Source organism: Carassius carassius, chromosome 1, assembly GCF_963082965.1.
Source record: "Carassius carassius chromosome 1, fCarCar2.1, whole genome shotgun sequence".
NCBI lineage: Eukaryota > Metazoa > Chordata > Actinopteri > Cypriniformes > Cyprinidae > Carassius > Carassius carassius.
In genome coordinates this window covers 17,642,034-17,664,090 of record NC_081755.1, presented here as the reverse complement: position 1 = coordinate 17,664,090, position 22,057 = coordinate 17,642,034, and the positions used below count along the sequence as shown (strand labels likewise).

The following is a 22,057-nucleotide window of genomic DNA, read 5'->3' as shown; positions in this document are numbered from 1 at the left end:
ATAGACAATCAATTAAAAAAATAACAACAATGTGGCAGAAAAAATAAAAATAAAAAATATAAAAAAGACAGAATTTGACTGTACAAATGGGCTATTTAAAGATGACCAGTGTTGAGTTAAGTTATATACACATGTGCAGGCCTGAGATGTTATTTATTGTTAAGGTGGAATATGGCCTGAATGAAAAAGCTGTCCATGTCTGGCTGTTTTTGTGCACAGTGCTCTGAAGCGCCGGCCAGAAGGCAATAGTTCAAAGTGATTTTACCAGTACTTTTCCTCATGAACACATGAGCAATGATGAACACAAAAAAAGACTCAATGACAGCTGAGTAGAACAGTGTGAGCAGCTCCTGTGGCAGGTTGAACAACCTCAGGCCAGGGACACACTACACAATTTTCAATTCTTAATCGATTTTGAAACTGTGGGCGACCACAGACATAATGACAATTTCAACCCATTTTTTGCATGGAAAACGCAACCCTGCCCCGGTCTCATGGCGAAAACGTACCTGTGGGAACTTTTTCACGAGATGCGGTATACATTTCAATAAGTACATATCACTGCAGTTTCCAACAGAAATGTCCACTGAGTGGTATTAAGATAGTATTAATTTCCCCAGAACAGATGAATGTACATACTGTTAGTTTTATGGTGTGCAGATGTACTGAACAATAATTAATAAATAAACTGGGGTAGGTGTAGATATTAATAAAATACAATCTAATAGGTAAAAAACAAAATGTATTGTTAGTTTCCGGCCACAGCGGTATTAAACACATTTTATGTAATGTTGGTTTTGAACGTGGTTTCACCACAGTTCTGACTTTAAATGTCAGTTAAGTGGCGCAATAAGTCTTATGTTCTGTGACGTTTTAAAATAACATACCAACAGTGCCGGCCCGTCCAAAAGGCGATATAGGCGGTCACCTGGGGCCCCTCTTTGATTTGAGGGCCCCGCGAATGATGTCATGCATTTGTAATGTTTTTATTTTTATTTTTTTTAAATGTTCACATACAGTTTGAGTGGTCATGTGTCAATTATAACATTAAACACGATACAATTCACAATGACGGTGAGCAAAATACAAAACATATTTTATTAAAAGAATATCTCTGAATAATTCATACATGACAAATAGCTGAAAACGATAATAATAATAATAATAATAATAAACTGTCTAAATAAAAGCGGAAAAAAGATTAGAAACATACACAGCAGCACCACACTCTATTTAGCATAACACCTCCCACAATAGGCTATTGGGTGAACTAGAATGTCGTAACGTATTCCTAGTACAGATTCCACATATTCCACTTAGCCACATATCTCTGTAAATTCCTTTCGATATATACTCGAGAAAATGTCTTAAGTCTAAAGTTATATGACGTCATAAGTCTGGTTGCTATTTTTGATCGACATATTTCTAATTTATGCAATGCACATTGATGCTATTTTAATTTGAAATTAAATGGCATCCAAACGTCCAAAATATCTTTCCAGAGCCGAAAAAAGAAAGAAGAGAAAAGCAGATGGAGAAAAGCAGGCTCAAAGTAAAGGTATGTTTCGCTAAACATAATACATTATTTATTAGTGTAGTATTAATACTTGATTTAATAAATGTGATGATGCCCATGATCACAGACATACTTGTGTTATATTTGAGAGAAAATTAGGCCACATTCAGCATGTTTCATTAAATAATCAATTAATTATCCATCCCACTAATTCATGCTAAAAAAGGTCTCCTCCTCTTTCCAAATTTAAATCTGACTAAATATTTTTACACATGTATTACATGTTGAGTTTGTTACAAGTAATAAAAATGTATACACTTAAATATTGAAATTGTATTTTATGTGCTCTCTTCTCACTGTTTTTACACCAGTGGGCTCAATTTTTTTTATCTCGCCTAGGGCCCCACAACCCTTCGGGCCGGCACTGCATACCAACTGCACTACATCTAGTTTTGTGGAAATGTCCGCCCCCTAGGACCACAGCACAGGTGTTAACTGGGTTCCACCACTTGCCAAGTCCTAAGGGAAGAGCTTCTTTCTTCTTGTGTTGGGTCGAGCTCACGTCACGGTTTTGGCGATTCAATACAAAACATAAATTCAAACTGAAAAACCTATGAAATCCAAGTGGAAAGGTTCTGCGAATGTTCAGCTTTTGTATCTATTTTATTGTTTTACAATTGTTCTGTTTTCTTTAGGAATCCTACAAGTTATTTATTTTTCATTGATATTAAACAGATGTAATTTTTTGTTCAGATCAAAATGTTATGACATTGTATGTTACAACTATAAACAAACTGTGAACATTTAAAGTGGTGTGTGTGTGTGTGTGTATGTATGTATATATACATATATACATTAGGCAGTGTTGAGTACTCGAGACTCGGACTCGGTCTTGAACTCGGTCTTGAACTCGGTCTCGAGACCGTATTTTAATGGTCTTGGTCTTGTCATGGACGTGTGCATTTTGACTCGGTATTGACTCGGACTCAAACATACTAGGAATCGGACTTATTCTCGAGACCACTCAAGTCCCAATCAAATTATTTCATGATTATTACAATATGTTAATACTTCTTTAAATTGATATATGAAATTAGAAAATTAGATAAATTAGAAGCTATTGCCCCCATCAAATTGAAAAAGGTTAGAGAAAAACGTACTGTGCCATGGTATAACAGTAATACTCACTAACTCAAGAAAGTAACTCATAGTCTTGAATGCAAATGGAGAAAAACTAACTTGGAAGTTTTAAGAATTGCAATGGAAAAACAGTATGTCCAGTTATAGACAGGCTCTAAAAACTGCTAGGGCAGAGCATATATACAAACTTATAGAAAATAACCAAAACAATCCAAAGTTTTTATTTAGCACAGTGGCTAAATTAACAAATTACCAGACGCCACCTGATTCAAACATTCCACCAACGTTTAATAGTAATGACTTTATGAATTTCTTCACTGATAAAATAGATAACATTAGAAATACAATAGCGAATGTAGATTCTACAGCGTCTAACACTTCAGTTTCATCCAACGCACCCAAAGAGATAAATAAACTTGTCACTGCAAAGAGTTACCTGTAGCCGAAGAACCACTTCTCAATATCATTAACTCATCGTTATCTTTAGGTCACGTCCCAAAACCATTCAAGCTGGCAGTTATTAAGCCTCTTTAGGTAGTTTAGATCCTACCTGTCCGATCGCTACCATTTTGTTTATTTAAATGGGGAGTCATCTCATTTATCACCAGTAAAATATGGAGTGCCACAGGGATCCGTCCAAGGTCCCCTTCTATTTTCAATATACATGTTGCCCCTTGGTAATATTATTAGAAAATACGGAATTAGCTTCCACTGTAATGTTGATGATACTCAGCTATATAAGTCAACGAGACCAGATTCAACTTCTAAATTATCTAAGCTAACAGAGTGTGTTAAAAATGTAAAAGATTGGATGACCAATAATTTTCTCCAATTAAATTAGGATAAGACAGAGATGTTAATTATTGGACCAAAAAACACCACATAATTTTGTAGATTACAATTTGCAACTAGACGGATGTACTGTTACTTCCTCTACAGTCAAAAATCTGGGTGTTATATTAGACCGCAACTTGTCTTTTGAAAATCATATTTCCCATGTTACAAAAACTGCATTCTTCAATCTTAGAAACATTGCCAAGCTATGAAACATGTTATCTGTTTCTGATGCAGAAAAGCTAGTTCATGCATTCATGATCTCTAGACTGGACTAATGTAATGCACTTCTAGGTGGTTGTCCAACGTCTTCAATAAACAAGCTACAGGTAGTCCAAAATGCAGCAGCTAGAGTCCTTACCAGGTCAAGAAAATATGATCATATTACCCCAATTTTACAATCTCTGCACTGGCTGCCTATTAAGTTCCGTATCAGTTACAAATTATCATTACTTACCTATAAGTCCCTAAATGGTTTAGCTCCTGCATACCTAACTAGTAGGGCTGTGAATCTTTGGCAAGGCAGCGATTCGATTTGATTACGATTCATAGGTTTTCGATTCGATTCAAGAATGATTTTTGCAAATTTAGAACGATTCAATTCGATTCGATTCACAATTAAATTCGATTCGATTCGATTCTGCATTCACGGGATTATTTAAATGCTTCTACTAAATTCTTTAAATGCTTAGTCAGGGGGCAAATTACAGTAGCATTTATGGTTAGAGAACCATAGGTTAGAAAAAAACAACAAAAAAAACCTTTTGTCCATTGTTAAATGCTAGTTTAATGATGCGACATGGCATATGTAAAAATGTATGTAAGCCAAGTTTTTAAAAAAGCTTGAGTATTATGTATAAGCCAACATTTTGTCACACCAGGGGCTTAGCCATAATTTCAGAAGTGACAGAAATGTCAAATACAATCATTTTATGTATGTAGCCTATATAATAATAATAATAATAATTATTATTATTATTATAATTTTTTTTTTACAAGGAATTACCTTCTTTTTTAATTACTTTTAATTAGCTGTAATAAATCAAATACACTGCTGGACAATAATCAATCATTTGTAATCAATATTTTTTTCCTAATGGCAATTTTATGATTGTTTTATATACTAGGCTACATTTAATTAGCAATTATTTAAATTTTCTGCAAAGAATAAGGTAGAAAATATACTTTATAGTTTCTGTACTGTAATAAATGTCAATTAGCACTGCATCATTCATAAATTGTTTGTGGGTTTTTTTTAGTTTCATCAGTTCATTCTGCTTTTATTCAGTTTAGCTGCAGATATAGCCTGGCACGTCTATGAGAGCGAGATCGCTTCTCTTTCAGTGTGAAAACGTCTTCATCTCTATTTAACTTTTCTTCTCCATCAGCGAATGATTCTGAGAGAAAACGCGCCAGATGTCTGTTTGCTAATGAAACAAACGTAGCGTGCATTTCATGCATCTGATTATCAGATAAATCTCGCGCTCTTATTTCAAGGTCGTTGTTAATGCTGTGGTTAATTTTAAAAGTTTCCTTCGTATATTCGGTTCATCCGCATTGTTTAAAAACATTTATCATTCAATGGATCTGTGCGTATGATTTAAACACTTACATTTCTGCTCCGTCCATGCAATAAATACAGCTGTCGACAGCTCCGGTAACTCCGTCGGTAAGATGCAGAGAGCCATTGACAAACTACAGAAAAGTAAAGCTAGCTACTTCACGTTAGCATTACTGGCCACGAGTCCTATAGATCACACGTCAGCTGCGTCAGAGACGAACGGAGCGCGAGCGCAATCCTGTGACAGTCTCAGTCAGTAAACAGTGGAGCGCGTGAAGGACAGATAAGAGGCACGATTCACGAACACTCTTCAAGGTCTCATTAATTTGTGCGTGTAGTAATTTAATGTGTATACATTTTGAAAGCATTGAATCGCTATAGAAATCGCGATTTATTCGATTCTTAGCATTTTGAATCGATTACTGTCTAAGATCGGTGATTCACGATTCAAAAATCATGTTTCAAGATCGATGCATATGAATCGTCAGGGTTTGTAATCGATGCATCGAGAAAACGAGTAAATCGTTACACCCCTACTAACTAGCCTTCTACCACGTTACAATCCATCACGCTCCCTAAGGTCACAAAACGTTGGACTTTTGGTAGTTCCTAGGATAGCAAAGTCCACTAAAGGAGGTAGAGCTTTTTCACATTTGGCTCCCAAACTCTGGAATAGCCTTCCTGATAATGTTTGGGGTTCAGACACTCTCTGTAAACTCTCTCTGTTTAAATCTAGATTAAAAACGCATCTCTTTCGCCAAGCATTCAAATAATGTATCTCTTAAATTGTGAGTGTAGTTGCATCTGATCAAATGCGCATTTTTATTCTTTAGCTTGGGTTAAACTAATTAATTTTACTTTGTTGAATCAGCAGCTATGCTAATGATGTCTCTATATGTTTCTATGTTTTGCCACGGAACTTACATGCCGTGGAAACTAGGATTTACACAAGCTCCAGTCTGGATCCAGAACACCTGAGAAGAGATGATGCTGACCCTCAGAGGACCTCAGATGATGCTAGCCCTGAATCAACAAACATAACTAACAAATATTGCTACAAGTGTGACTGCATCATATAATAATTATTAATAATATTAATAATGTTCATTGTCTGGCTGACTATGTCTTGTATTAATTTTTCTAAAAATCCTGTCATACCTGCACAAACTGACAGTCACCACTAAATATTGTAGAAACATAATTTTCTGTAAAGTTGCTATGTAAAGATTTGTATTGTAAAAAGCGCTATACAAATCAACTTGAATTTAATTTAATTGAATATGATTGTAGGGCCCTATGATTTCCGGGATGCAGAAAATGCAGACGGAATAGTGGAATCCAGTCATAAAAACGGAATTTGCGCAGAAGCGCGACTTTGTTTATTACACACACTGAAGCGCGTGTAACGCTCGCGGTGATTTCTGCTGTCTCACTAAATGAGGACGTGAACACATGAACAACATCTCCAGAACTGCACTGAGAGTCACTTCGTGAGCATTTGACCATTTGACTTGAGTAAAACTATCGTCACATCACATACGCGTAAATGTATTCACAGTAACCCATCAAAATAGAAATCCAGTTTAAAGTAAAGACAAGTATTTGCCAGAAATGTATTAATATTGTTCAGCAGAATGTACATAATATACTACTCCTAAAATGAAACAAACTTTATTTTTTTAAGGAATAATCACTCAACTTTTCTTCCATGTTTTATTTTTAATAGTAAATCCCCTTTGTTTACCAACATATTAAGTTTGCTGAATTTTTTATAATTAAAAGAAAAATTAAATGAATGTTTTAAGCCTTCATTTGATAACCAGAAAAATCTAAAAACAAAATTTCTGAGGGGGAAAAAAACATTTCATAAGGCTATTTTAAGAAAGAAAAAAAAAGATTAAATTAAAATTGTTTTATGCATTTAAATAATTAGGCATGCTAAAACACAGAATTAGGTAACAATAAAACACATGGATAAAGAAAAAATTTAAAATTTCATAGGGCCCTAAATGTATTTTGGTTAAACTTTTAATAAATTGTTGTGAAAATGCATGTGTTATTATTTTAATTAATTAGACATGCTTTTTGATTAATACAATTAAATTTAATCATTAAAAAGGAGTTGAGAAAAATTAAACAGAAAAAAAAATGTAATCAAGAAAAATTAAAACTGAAAAACGGAATTTGGGAAAAAAATAAAACAGATTTCATAGGGCCCTATGATTGACACGTTCAATGACTGGTGATTTTCTTGTGATGTGAGATGTTAGCGTAACATTAGTGCAGAGGCAGCAGGACTCAGGCCAGGACGTCTCATGAACTTAACTTAATTAACTTTTTAAAACGTCTGTTACATCATCTATTATTCAGTTTGCATATAAGAGCCACAAAGAGTTTGTGTGCAGTAAGACTAAAAAAAAGAAACATTCTGTGATAAGTGGCCTTTTTACCCTTAACTGATAACATTTTTTAAACCTATATCAAGTAAATAAAATACAGTGTACATGCCATGTTATATTTTATATACTGTTTGAGTATGGTACCAATTTTATCGTTTCCACCAAACATTTTACATACTCTTGAAGATTTCTTCAGGTCTTGTCTCAGATCCAATCTCTCTGGTCTTGGTCTTTACTCGGACTCAGCCCTCTCTGGTCTCGATCTTGACTCGGACTCAACCCTTTCTGAACTCGGTCTTGGCTCGAATGAGCTGCTCTCGACTACAACACTGATGTTAGAGCATTAACAAAAATTAATTTTAATGTTACTAATTTTATAAATGCAGTTTTAATGCAGCATGGAATTTCTGTTTGACCCGTAGCCTAGCCCATAGTTGGAGAAATGGATGGAGATGCTGACAGTATTGAAAACTTTTCAGACACCTTTAACAACTTCTTTTTTTTTTTTCAAAGAGCGTCTAGCGACCAATCTTTAGGGTTTGCCCAAACCTTATTTCTGTACTGCCGCATGAGCACGAGGTATCTCTTTCTCATTATATACACCTCTCTCTGTGTTGAGAAGAGAAGTGCATTCAGTTAAAACTGGGTGAATCAGGGGGTGAATCAGAGTCTGAAGCTAAAAAAAAGTCTTTGATCAGCAACTCTATGTGATTTTCTATGAAATCTGTAATCTCAAATCTGCAGACTGGATCTGATTTTCAGCAACTAGATTCATCTTCTCCAGACTGATCACTGACAAAGACTCTCATATGCCTGGTCTCTAACAATCAGACTGGCTGGAGCTCTCAGCTGATCTGGGTTGAGTTTGCACACAACACTTTACACCACTCTTCCTTAGGCATGACCCCTTTTGAATGTCAGTTTGGTCCATACCCAGTATTTTTTTCCAGTATAGTTTTCACAGTCTGCGATGATTTGGGATGCAACATCATCTGCTGGTGTTGGTCCATTGTTTTTTTTGTTTTTTTGAAAACCAAAATCACTGCACCAGTTTACCAATACATTTTGGAGCACTTCACGCTTCCTTCTGCTGTCCAGCTTTTTAAAGATACTGATTTCATTTTCCAGCAGGATTTGGCAGCGGTCCACACTACCAAAAGCACCAAAAGTTGGTTAAATGACCATGGTGTTGGTGTACTTGACTGGACCGCAAACTCACCAGACCTGAACCCTATAGATTCTGGTATTGTCAAGAGGAAAATGAGAAACAAGAGACCAAAAAATGCAGATGAGCTGAAGGCCACTGTCAAAGAAACCTGGACTTCCATACCACCTCAGCAGTGACACAAACTGATCACCTCCATGCCATGCCAAATTGAGGCAGTAATTACTGCAAAACGAGCCCCTACCAAGTACTGAGTACAGTAAATTAACATACTTTACAGAAGGCCAACAATTCACTAAAAATGTCTTATAAAGTATTCTAATTTGTGAGAAAGTGAATTTGTGGGCTTTTGTTAAAAGTGAGCCAAAATCATCACAATTAAAACAACCCAAGAATTAAACTATTTCAGTCTGTACATTTAATTTATTTAATACACGAGTTTCACAATTTGAGTTGAATTACTGAAATAAATTAACTTTTCTAGTTTAATGAGAAGCACCTGTACTCTCACTTCGAACTGGAATCATGGCGGAATATCCAGTGATGTCCAGTTTGCGGGTCACTTATGGTTGAATAGAACAAACCTTGGACGTGATAAGTTGTACACATGAAATATGCAGAGCTGGGAGGGCGAGAGGACTGTAATTGGGAACCGCTGATGAAGCCTATTGTAGTAATTTAATGTTATCTCTGGTATTCTGCTCTGTGAGCGTTTGTGTGTTCAGGGTGCCTGGCTTCAGACAGCAACTGAACGGAGAGTGGGACGTTCACTTTCAGTGCTATCAGGCTAAAGTTAACATTTTCTGAGATCTCCTACTGCACCTTTAATGACCTTGAAGTACCTTAATGACTAGCAGGACCACACAGAGATGCCTACAGACCACTATACCAGAAACCATTACCTGACTGTGTATATATATATATATATATATATATATATATATATATATATATATCCATCCATCCATCCATCTTCTTCCGCTTATCCGGGGCCGGGTCGCGGGGGCAGCAGTCTAAGCAGAGAACCCCAGACTTCCTTCTCCCTAGACACTTCCTCCAGCTCTTCTGGGGGGACACCGAGGCGTTCCCAGGCCAGCCGGGAGACGTAGTCTCTCCAGGGTGTCCTAGGTCTTCCCCGGGGTCTCCTCCCAGTGGGACGCGCCCGGAACACCTTCCCGGGAAGGCGTCCAGGATGCATCCGGAACAGATGCCCGAGCCACCTCAACTGACCCCTCTCTATGTGGAGGAGCAGCGGCTCTACTCTGAGCTCCTCCCGGGTGACTGAGCTTCTCACCCTATCTCTAAGGGATCGCCCAGCCACCCTGCGGAGAAAGCTCATTTCGGCCGCCTGTATCCGGGATCTTGTCCTTTCGGTCATGACCCAAAGCTCATGACCATAGGTGAGAGTAGGAACGTAGATTGACCGGTAAATCGAGAGCTTCGCCTTGCGGCTCAGCTCTTTCTTCACCACGACAGACCGGTACATCGACCGCATTACTGCAGAAGCTGCACCGATCCGTCTGTCAATCTCCCGTTCCATCCTTCCCTCACTCGTGAACAAGACCCCAAGATACTTAAACTCCTCCACTTGAGGCAGGAACTCTCCACCAACCTGAAGTGGGCAAGCCATCCTTTTCCGACTGAGAACCATGGCCTCGGATTTGGAGGTGCTGATTCTCATCCCAGCCGCTTCACACTCGGCTGCAAACCGTCCCAGTGCATGCTGAAGGTCCTGGCTTGATGAGGCCAACACGACAACATCATCCGCAAAGAGCAGAGACGAAATCGTGTTGTCACCAAACTTGACCCCCTCCGGCCCCTGGCTGCGCCTAGAAATTCTGTCCATAAAAATCATGAACAGAACCGGCGACAAAGGGCAGCCCTGCCGGAGTCCAACACGCACCGGGAACAAGTCTGACTTACTGTTGGCAATACGAACCAAGCTCCTGCTCCGGTCGTACAGGGATCAGATAGCCCTTAGCAAAGGGCCCCGGACCCCATACTCCCGGAGCACCCTCCACAGGCCGCCGCGAGGGACACAGTCGAATGCCTTCTCCAAATCCACAAAGCACATGTGGACTGGTTGGGCAAACTCCCATGAACCCTCCAGCACCCTGTAGAGGGTATAGAGCTGGTCCAGTGTTCCACGGCCTGGACGAAAACCATACTGTTCCTCCTGAATCCGAGGTTCTACTATTGGCCGGATTCTCCTCTCCAGTACGCTGGCATAGACTTTCCCAGGGAGGCTGAGAAGTGTGATCCCCCTGTAGTTGGAACACACCCTCCGGTCCCCGGTACATCGAATGGATCCGTATATATATATATATATATATATATATATATATATATATATATATATATATATATATATATATGCGGATCCATTCAGAATTATTCAACAGAGCAAAACCCAAATAAAAAATATGACAAGTGAACAATTCTTCTGTCAGAGTGAGTTTTGATGCCCATATGTATATAAACACCACTGACCATAGCAAACTCCTAGAAAAAAACACGGTTCTTCAGCCAGTGTCCATTTTCAAACACTTGCCAGACATGTGTACATACTAAAATGTGCTCATCCAAAAGCTATCAGAGGGCACACTTACACCGTTTGTTTATTTATACAATAACAATTACAGACTTGCATGTGTTTAATAATAGAGATCGATTGATATTGGATTTTGCCGATACCGATAGCTAGGTTGGACCACACTGGCCGATACTGATTAATTAACCCATAGTTTTTCAAACGAATACTGAAAAAAAAAGAAAAAAAAACTCAAGTAGTGCTTTATATACAAACAAAATAGTAGTACTAGTAGTAATAATAATAATAATAATAACAGTAATAGTAATAGTAAATGTTGAAATTACCACACTCTAATACAGCCCTATGAAATCTGTTAAATTCCATTTTATTTATTTCCAAATTCTGTTTTTTAATTTTTCTGGATTCAGTTTTAAATTTTACTCCACTCATATTTAATAGTTAAATTAAAGTTTATTAATCATAAAGTCTAATAAATCATAAATCTAATTAAATAAAATCATGAAACTTACACATTTTTAAATAAGTTTAATAAAAGTTTAATAAAAGTTTTAAATAAGTTTAATAAAAAATGACATGATTAGGTCCCTATAAAATGTTTTATTGTTTCTCACCATATTTTTTTATTGTTACCAAATTCTGTTTTAGCATGTCTAATTATTTGAATGCATAAAAAAACTTAATTTATTTTTTCTTAAAGAAGCCTAATGATTTTACTCTTCCAAAAATTCTGTGTATTTACATTTTTATTGTTATCAAATAAAGGCATGAAACTTGGGGGATTTACTATTCAAATTAAAACATGGAAGAAATGTTGTGTGACTTTTCCTTAAAAAAATAATGCTAGTTTCATTTTAGTAGTAGTAGTAGACTGTGTACATTCTACTGAACAATAGACTTCAAAACCGGACTTTTATTTTGACGGGTTGCAAAATAAACAAATACCTTTACAATTCTGTGCATGTAATATGATGCTTTTGCTCAAATCAAACTGTCAGATGCTCATGAAGTGACTCTCGGAGCAGTTCTGGAGATTATGTTGTTCATGTGTTTTCATCCTCATTTAGTGAGAAGCTGAAATCACCGCGAGAGTCACTCTCTAAACTGAGAATTCCATTTTTATGAATGGATTCCGTGATTCCGTCCATATTTTCCACATCGCGGAAATCATAGAGCCCTACAATTATCCTACAAATTTCTCTAAAAGAGCTTCACGGATCGTCCTTATAAGGATGCCGTTTCACCCGTGCGTTTCTGGGTGCAGTCATTACCTGGCAATGGGTGATGGTCACAATCGCTGCCTCACGTGTCTGGGCGTCAAGCACGCTGAGGTGGCTTTCGTGGATGAGTCATGTTCTCATTGCGGGAATATGACCATCTCGGAGCTGCGAACCAGGAGAGGGTAGGGCTCGAGTGGAATCCCCCACCGCGTCCCGAACCCTCGGGGCTGGATGATTGGTTTCTTGGGGTGGCGCGCGCTGGTTCTCATTTCCCACCCCAGTGCCTATCTTTCCGGAAGTGCATGACGAGCTCACCAAGTCGTGGACGGCACTTTTTACTGCCAGAAAAACCGGCCGGTGGGCTCCTCCTCCCTCACCACCCTCGATGGCGGTGGCAGGACAGCGGTCCCACTGAAACTCTTTCAGAGGCTCCTGGGGCATTTGGCGGCCACGGCTGCACTTACACTGCTCGGCCTATTACATATGAGACCACTCCAGCGGTTTGGAGTGAGGGTTTGGCGACAGGCTGGTGTAACTTGGACCCGGTGAGTCCCGAGGTGGGCGTGGAACACGGCACTCACCGGGTCCAAGTTACACCGGCCTGTCGCCAAACCCTCACTCCATGGTCAGATCTTGCACTTCTCCGGGCAGGGGTGCCCCTAGAGCAGATCTCCAGGCATGCTGTGGTTTACAAGGATGCCTCCACCACCGGCTGGGGGGGCCACATACAACGGGCATGCAGTCTCAGGGGTTTGGACGGGCCCGCAGCTGCAGTGGCACATCAATTGCCTAGAGTTCTTAGCAGCGCACCTTGCCTTGAACCGACTCAAAGGTCTCTTACGAGGCAAGCATGTGCTGGTCCGAATGGACAACACTGCGAATGTTGCGTACATCAACCGACAAGGTGGTCTGCGCTCTTGTCGCATGTCGCAACTCGCCCGCCACCTCCTCCTTTGGAGTCAGAAGGTTCTAAGGTCACTTTGTCACGTTCACATTCCAGGCCTGCTCAATCATACAGCTCCTGGGAGAATGGCGACTCCATCCCCTGATGGTCCAGCTGATTTGGAGGCGGTTTTGAGCTGCTCAGGTAGACCTGTTTGCTTCTCCAGAGACCTTTCACTGCCAGTTGTTCTACTCCCTGACCGAGGGAACTCTCGGCACGTACACACTGGCACACAGCTGGCCGCGGGACCTACGCAAGTATGCGTTTCCCCCAGTGAGCCTTTTCGCACAGACACTGTGCAAAGTCCGGGAGGACAAGGAGCAAGTCTTGCTAGTAGCGCTCTTTGTCTGTTACGGAGGCCGGCAGAAGGGGAGTGCCATCTCTAAGCAGAGGATGGCCCACTGGATAGTGGATGGTAAAACCCTGGCTTATCAGGCTCAGGATGTGCCCTGCCCGTTCAGGTTGCGAACTCACTTAACTAGAAGTGTTGCATCTTTCTGGGCGCTGGCCCATGGTGCCTCGTTGACAGATATTTGTAGAGCTGCGGGTTGGGCGACCCCTAAAATGTTCGCTAGGTTCTATAGCCTTCGTGTAGAGCCGGTATCCTTCTGTGTTCTCACCTCAAACAGGTAGTGGCACTGAGAGGCCCCGGTTAGTGTCGGCTTGCTTAAACTGCTCCAGAGTGTCCGTACTGTAGACCATGTTGAGATCCTCCATCACCCTAAGCAGCTGGACGAGCGGAACGTCCAGCGCCAGGCCTTCATGATGTATCCGTGAGAACCATGGAAGGGTGGGTTCCATATTGAGACCTAAGCAGTACTCATGTGTATAGTCCACTGTATAGCCTTAGAGCCCGTGTTTCCCCGGCAGACTTCTGCCTTCACAAGAGGGTTTTTAATCACCTCAAATTTCTCTGTATACTCCTAAACGGATTCTATATGTGTATTTGCCTCCGAGCCCTCCTTCGGGAAAGATGGGGCTTCCAAGCGGACCAGGTACGTTTTCCCAGTGTTATCCAATCTCACCTAGTGAGGTAGTGCTTTGACAACGGTGAGTGGAGCTACTTGTTCTGAGCCCCGGCCTTCACTTAATAGGGGCGCAGGCGGCTCGCACAGGGCACTGGAAGGGGCAGCACCCATGGCGCTTTGATAGGGATCCCATATTCGTCGGTCACCAATGTGGCGTCGAGAGTGACCGACTGAAAGGGAACATCTCGTTTACGTATGGTAACCCTCGTTCTCTGAAGGAGGGAATGGAGACGCCACGTCCCGTCGCCATGGTTGCTGTACTGCCGCTGAGCTGCCGGGTCCCTGGCTCGGCTCCTCAGCAAAAAACTGGTATGCATTGCACCTGCTGCCTTCTTATACTCACGCAGTGATCAGCGGCAGCTGGATGCAATAATTGCATGCCAATGTGCATTGGCTCGTTTAGATTACACTTGAAGTAGATTGGTCTATCGAAGCGATATCCCATATTTGTCGGTCACCGACGTGGCGTCTCCGTTCACTCCTTCAGGGAACGAGGGTTACCATACGTAACCAAGACGTATCAGTGACCATCACAATAATGTTAATAATGACATTTATGTGTAAACATCATGCTTTTTAACTTCAGATGTGAACATAACATTGCAAAATAACCTTATGCAAAGTGAGCCAATGCAAATAAGAAGCCCATTCAGGAATCTGGAACACATCTAAGACCATGCGAGGCACAAACTCCCATGAGTCTCTTAAAAAGAATGTCCTTCACAGCATATAAACATTATACACTTTGGAAATACTATGCATGTAATGTACATTTATATATTTCAACTAAAATATTTTTATTATTTAAAATAACTGCTTTCTATATGAATATAAATTAAAATTTAATTTATTCCTGTGTTCAAAGCTAAAGTTTCAGCATCATTACTCCATTCTTAAGTGTAATGACATACACTATGCCATTCAAGAGCTTGGAGTCAGTATATAAAGCACAAACGTGATGATAAATACAATAACCATGTTACAAATGATGCTGTTCTTTCAATTAATCAAAAAACCCTGAAAAAATATTATCAGCTCTTTTCAACATTAATAATAATAATAATAGGTGCTTTTTTATTAGAAAATCAGAATATTAGAAGGATTTCTGAAGGATTGTGTGACTGGAGTAATTATGCTAAACATTCTGCTTTGAAATTCTTTGATTGTTCCTAATACAGTGTTTATCTGCACTTGCAAGTGAATCTCAAGTTATTTTGTGGGATAATTAGAATATTCTAAACAATCTACAAACATAAAAATATATACATTTATTTTTTCCTCACATTCTTTCTTGTAACTCTTCCCTCTCAATCACACACTTGACTGAAAGGCACATGATGCATCTCATTATGTGGGCCTTTATCTTCTCAGTAATATTTATGGTCTATCATGCCTACTCACATATGCCCTTTCGAAATAAAAGGTGTCTTATAAATTGTAAATCAATCTATTGTTTTCTGTGAGCGAGTAAACAAGAAAATGTTCACATCATTTTGAAGCAAAAAATCTAGGCTACAAGGTCCATGTTTGACAGTCTTGTGAACAAATGTTCTGTATGTGTTTTATGACCGTATTTCAGTGACTTCAAAATTGTAGTTTTTCACTAACCACACATAAACGTACATACATACTTTAGCCATGTATATGTTTATAAGCAACTGAAAAAGCACAGAAGTAAGGGCATGTCAAAACTTCTCCAGACCCCCAAAACCCCCTTAGAACTCAGAGGGTTAACATTAGTTACAAAATAGTTTAACCCTCTGAGGTCTAAGGGTATTTTTGGGGCCTGGAGAAGTTTTGTCATTTTGTCGAAAAAGGGCTCTAATAATATGAGCAGCATGCATGTACATGATTGTGTTTTTGAGAAAATAATGTTTATGAATGGTTAGTGAAAAACTTAAAATTGCAAATCACTTGAATAAGGCCATAAAACACATACAGAACATTGGTTCCCGGGACTTTTGAGAACTGGATCTTGTAGCCTGGAATTATTCTTTCTAAATTATGTGAAAATCATCTTGTTTGCTCACTCACAGAAAACAACATAATGATTTCAATTTTCTAAGACACTTTTGTGTAGAAAGGGTCTATGCGAGAGGGCGTGAACTATCGTGCATTGTGTTGTGATTTACACCTGAGAAGACAAAGGCCCACATAATGAGCTGCATAATGAGCCGTTCAGTCAGGCTTGTGTCTGAGAGGGAAGAGTTACAAGAAAGAATGTGAGGACAAAATAATTTTTATTCATATTTTTAAGTTTGTAGTTTATTTAAAATATATTTATTTATCCCACAAAATAATTCAATATTCATTTGCGAGTGCAGTTAAACAGTTTATTAGGAACAATAAAAGCGGACTTTTTAGCATCATTGTTCCAGTCACACACTGATTTTCTACAAAAAAAAAAACATTTATTGTTATTCGTGTCATTATTATTATACATGTGGAAAAGAGCTGAGAATATTTTTTCCGTTTTTTGTCTGTATACAAATAAAAGTAGACCCTTTACAGATTCTATTAATGTATTGCACTTATTTGTGCGAACAAAACTAAAAGTGTAATTTAAGTTCTTTTCAGGGATATCAGGAGAAAATGCCTCATCCCGCGTAAACGCCAGAGGGTTAACATAAACTGACAACTAAAAATATTTATTAGTGTCAGTTAATTTCTTAGTTAATGTTTATTAAACCAAAAGTTGTAACTGCATTATTGGGCCTAATAACTTACAAAGTAAAGTTGTATTGTTTTTACGTTAACATTTAACATTTTTTGCTACAAGAAAAAAAACTGTAATTATACCTGGTATAGTATAACTGTCACATGAGTGCTGGTGTGTAGAGTAATGCGCACGATGAAGAAGATATATATCAAAAGAGTAATTATAATGCTCACGGGAGAATAAGGCACATCCAACACAAGTCATCAAACATATGATATAACATTAATACATCAATCGGACAAGGAGGAACTAAACAGGCAGGGTTTTTAAACAAAAGGAAAGTAATCAGGAGAATGGAAACCGGTGGGGATTAATCAATTAACAAAATGAGAAACGGAACATGACCAAAGTAGGGTAACACAAAAGGAACAGAAAGTTCATGATTGTGACAATAACAATATTTTTTTGCAATTTATTGTAATATTGTGATATACAAGAAAATGTGAAACAGCTAGGTAATGCAGTGAAGATAAAATGTTCAGTTTTCACATTAAAATTTGTTTTCTGTAAACAGACTTGCTTGTTCTTCTGCTGTATTAGTAAATCTGTCAAGCAATAACTACCATCACTACAGTGCACATGCTACCTAGTACTGGATCTGTATCTTTGGGGAAGTCGTGGCCTAATGGTTAGAGAGTCGGACTCCCAATCGAAAGGTTGTGAGTTCGAGTCCCGGGCCGGCAGGAATTGTGGGTTGGGGGAGTGCATGTACAGTTCTCTCTCCACCTTCAATACCACGACTTAGGTGCCCTTGAGCAAGGCATCGAACCCCCAACTGCTCCCCGGGCGCCGCAGCATAAATGGCTGCCCACTGCTCCGGGTGTGTGCTCACAGTGTGTGTGTGTGTGTTCACTGCTCTGTGTGTGTGCATTTCGGATGGGTTAAATGCAGAGCACAAATTCTGAGTATGGGTAACCATACTTGGCTGAATGTCACTTCACTTTCACTTCACTTCACTTTTTTCACGATGACACAGAATTGCTACAAGGCGCCTAGTTGCTAAAAGGATTAATGTGTCTTTCCAACATTAAGGCTCTAGATTGTCTTTGGCAATTTTAGAGAATCAAAGCCTCGTTTGAACAACACTTATATAAAACACACATTTCTTAGAAATAAAACTGTAACTATGAGTCAGAAACACCCTGTTCCTTCAAATGTTGCCGCCGATCAGGCACCACACTAAGCATTTATACTTTACAGTATATTTTGCATTTAGGAACTTCAATAATTTAGTCACATGTAAAACACAGCCTTATATTAGTGAGGGTGGAACTGTACACAACAACTGTGTGCTTGTCTGCTGTTATTTTAAACAGATCGTTAAGTACCTCAATATGTTGAGTTGACAGTTTGGACTCTTCAGCCCAGCACAGAGCAGCTTCACTCCTGAATCTTGTAGGTCATTATGACTCAGGTCTAGCTCTCTCAGGGAGTTTGATGATTGTAGAGCTGAAGACACAATTTCACAATGTGGATCAGTAAGATTGCAGTCTGCCAATCTGAAAAAAAGAAGAGAGGACTTTGGTTATAATGTCTAGACTGGCAAAGACTGAGCTCTGTCTTCCTTGCCACTCAGACTCTACAGCATATTTTTAGCATCCAGCTAGGTTCATCAACAATTACCCCATACATTTTTGTACATTAATGACCGTCCTCTTCATTGAGTGTGCATTTCAGGAGAGTTTAAAAAATAATAAAAATAATTTAACTACATAAAAAATTTCAAGTATTTATTATTTTTAAATACATTTAAAAATAATAAATACATAAAATTTATGTTATATGTGTGTGTGTGTGCGATATGTGGTTATTTTGTCTCAGTATTTTAATAATATTTAAACATAATGGACAAAAACTTTTCAAAATAATTTTGGCCTTATATATACCATTGATAAAACCACAAAGCTGTTGCAGAGGTGTGTATAATTACAATATAAAGTCAGTGTGAATGTTGTTATAAATTGTATTTTCTGAAATAAGGTTAATGTTATTTAAAAGTACATATGTATGGCGAAGATGTATCTGTGACAACTCCAGCTCTCTGACATGCAATGTATACATCAGCATCTGAATTTGTCTTGGTACTGGCAGGGATTGTAAACAAGGGATTGTAGTCCCTAAACTCCCAACTGCTTCCTAGGCTCTCTCTGTGCTCTCGGATGTCTGGATGTCATCAATCTCAATCTCAATGAAAAGAAAACAAAAAGTGTATTCTTTGGCGTTCCTACTGGCATTCCCACAAGTGAACGAATCTGTAGGATTATCCTTGAACAGTCCATTTCATTAAAATAACCCAACACCGCATTCCACAGTTCAGAACGATTCCCCATCGAACCATTAGTGCGTCATAAAACACAGTCATGGTGCCAAGATGGCTAAAGGAGATGTCACCCCCCTTTCCCTTCTCGTGGCTGTCTAATCTCATACCAGCGATGCCAGGACAGCAGGAAAAGATTTCTCTTTGTTCCCCAAACTTAAGACCAAATGGCCAAGAACCCCTGTGGTGACCCCAATGCATAAATTCCCAGTCTTATCAGGAACTAATCACCAGAAGTTGCCTCATACATGTGTATTCTCTGTATTATGCATGCTTTATATTACTCAAGTTAATTTTGTGTGTTAAACACTTATCACGGCTAAATCCTTATTTACTTCCACCTCAACTATGGGAAGTATATGTATTTTGGTACCTACTTGATTGGTAAATGATTTTTAGAATTTTGAAATAAAGTAGATCTGTGTAGGATGCACCATATTTAAACTATTAAGTTTGCTTATTAAAGCGTTAAAACTAAATTCTCAGGAGTTTGGACACACGCGATCACGTGGACATTACGCTTATTACGTACATGCAAGAACCGGAGAACGGGGCGTAGGTCCCGCCCAAGACAATATATGATAGGCTTTCGTACTAAGAAGGAAGGGTCAGATGGACAAGCTTATAACCCAATTACAGGCTTTTTGCCTTTGCTTTTTGCCCTGCTTGCAGTGACTTGGGCTCTTGCCTATGGTTTGTGATGACCTTTCCATCATCCAGCGTGTACTCTTCAAACCACCAAGAGCTCACTCAAAACTCATCAACTCTTCCGTAAGATCCTTCGTTGAACTTCGTTAAAGAAAAACCCTCTCAGAGAAACTCTGTTGCATAGCAACCTGCAATCCAGGAAGTCTCGCGAACGAAGCGCCACCCGGCAAAGCCAACCAACCACTCACCATCGATTTCTGTCCCTCAGAACGCGTCATCGACCGACTACCAGCCAATCAGCGCCAGAGATTGCCTCTCCAGCAACTTCCAGCAACACGCGCCCACAGGAGCATCCAAACGCAAGTACACAATATCTCCTAATTCTGGCTGAAACTGGTGCAAATCTTATTAAGAAAACGAACTAAGATTAAAATGCTAGTAGATTGATTATCTCAGGTTGCGGTCAAGAAATAGTGTATAACACTAGACACTTGGGACTCCATTAACCCTCCGTTAATAACATCACTTTTCTCTGTCACTGTTTGAATTTTTGTTTGTGTGTTTTCGTTAGTTTAGTTTGTGTGTATTAGAGTAGTTCAATAAAGCCTTGTTTGATTTTACATACCAGTGTCTTGTGCTGTGTGCTTACAAGTTACTGCCTTAAACTGTAGATTCTGTTAGATTGTTCCTAATCAGTTATCATAATTTCATGATATTATTACCGTAGGCCACGGGATAATATTTTGTCCAGAATTAATAAAATACCCTAACCTCAACTTAACGGTGGTCGAATAGTTGATAAAGTGTTAATATTAATTCTGAATAATTAGCATACTAATTCGGTTCTTATTTACTGTAATTCAATCCCCTTTGAGTTATATTGATCTGAATTCCCTTATTTATCTTACACATCTTAAGCCAAAACCTATTGCAAAAACATGCATCTTGCTTGACAAAGAGTTGAAACTTGATAAACAAGTAAACTCAGTGGTTAAAAATGGACTCTTTCATCTCCAGCTTCCATTCAGGACGTTTTGACTACTGTAACTCACTGTACTGTGGAATGAATGCCAGTACTTTGGCTCATCTCCAGTTGGTTCAAAATGCATCAACAAGACTCTAAATGGGCCTCCGAAAATGTACTCCTATTACTACTGTGTTTATTTCCCTAAATTGGCTGCCTGTGTGGTTCAGAGTAGAGTTTAAAATCCTTAGATCGCACTGCATCAAGAAAGTTTATCATTTACACATTTTTAAGCCTTGGCCTTGTAACCTTTCAAGAAAGCATTCAAGTGAAAGAATCAACTGGGAACTGCAGAGAACAGAGAGCCGTGTCTCAGATGTGCAAACACCAAATTCTCTTGTGAATCTTCTTGTGTTTGAAATAACAAATATACCTCAAAAACTTAAAAAGGGAATAATTCAGCACCTGCAAGTTGTAATCTTTCCATACAGCTCACATGCACAGAGCCGGGTCTCACAGCCGTTGAACAATGAACTGAGTTGGACAAATACATATAAATAAATACATATAAATAAACAATTATTCCAATCCAAAATTATACCCTGCAAGAGCTGGAAAATTTGAATCACGTGATTGATAAGATAAAATATGATTTATGGATGGGAAGGACAAACATCACAACACCTCAAGCAAGGACAATATCTAATTGGTCAAGACAAAATTTGAGGTGTGGCCGAAAGGCCAGTTTAAATACTCAGGACATCATAAAATTTTGCTTTTAGCTTTTGCTTTTTAGCATTTGCTTTTAGTCATACCTGCTCTTAGCTTTTGCTTTTAGTCATCACTTTTAGCGTTCTTTGAGCGCTGTTCCAGCGTGCTTCAGCATGCACGCCTGCTGCTACTTAGCCAAAACACCACCTAGTCTGGTGAAACTTATTTCTATTCTTTTACTTTACTTTTTCTTTTCCGTTGAGAGTTTTGTGTTCTAAGTAAAGTTTTGTAACGGTGTGTCTCTGAGTCTGGCCTCGAGTGCCCATCTGAAACTTCAACCA

General features: G+C 38.9%; 1 pseudogene; it reads right to left on the bottom strand.

Annotated features, from left to right (window-relative positions):
- The window catches only part of LOC132140589 (NACHT, LRR and PYD domains-containing protein 3-like), a 59,735-nt pseudogene that overhangs the window by 17,883 nt on the left and 19,795 nt on the right, over nucleotides 1-22,057 (bottom strand).